Genomic DNA, 649 nt, shown 5'->3' on the forward strand with positions numbered 1-649 from the left:
GGGTGCCTCATCGGCAAACAGAGGAGCATACCCTTTCCGTCTCGAACATCCTATCGCGCCGATGAGCCGTTGGAGCTTGTACACGGTGATGACAAAAGCTGCTTCATGTTGCTGACACTGCTACAAGAGAAAAGTGAGATGGCAGAGGCAGTTAAGCGCATTAAAGCGCGAGCGAAGGCCGAATATGAGAAGAAGATGTGAGTGCTGCGCACAGGCCGAGGTGGAGAATTCACCCCAGCAAGTTTTGGTAAGTACTGCGATGAGATCGGCATACAACGGCACCTAACGGCGCTCTACTCCCCCCAACAGAACGGAGTGGTGGAGCGCAAAAATCAGATCATCGATGGGACAGTGAGGTCATTGCTAGTGACGGTCGAGATGCCTAGGAGATTCTGGGGAGAGGCGATAATGAAGGCTGTCTATCTCCTCAATCGGTTACCAACCCGAAGCCTCAACGGAAAGACGCCATATGAGGCCTGGTACAACAAAAAGCCAGCGGTACATCATTTCCACATCCTACTGCGCCGATGAGCCGTTGGAGCTTGTACACGACGATGACAAAAGCTGCTTCATGTGGCTTACCCTGCTGCAAGTGAAAAGTGAGGCGGCAGAGGCGGTTAAGCGCATTAAAGCGCAAGCGGAGGTCGAA

Source organism: Cucurbita maxima, unplaced genomic scaffold, assembly GCF_002738345.1.
Source record: "Cucurbita maxima cultivar Rimu unplaced genomic scaffold, Cmax_1.0 Cma_Scf00149, whole genome shotgun sequence".
In the NCBI taxonomy this organism is placed as follows: Eukaryota; Viridiplantae; Streptophyta; class Magnoliopsida; order Cucurbitales; family Cucurbitaceae; genus Cucurbita; species Cucurbita maxima.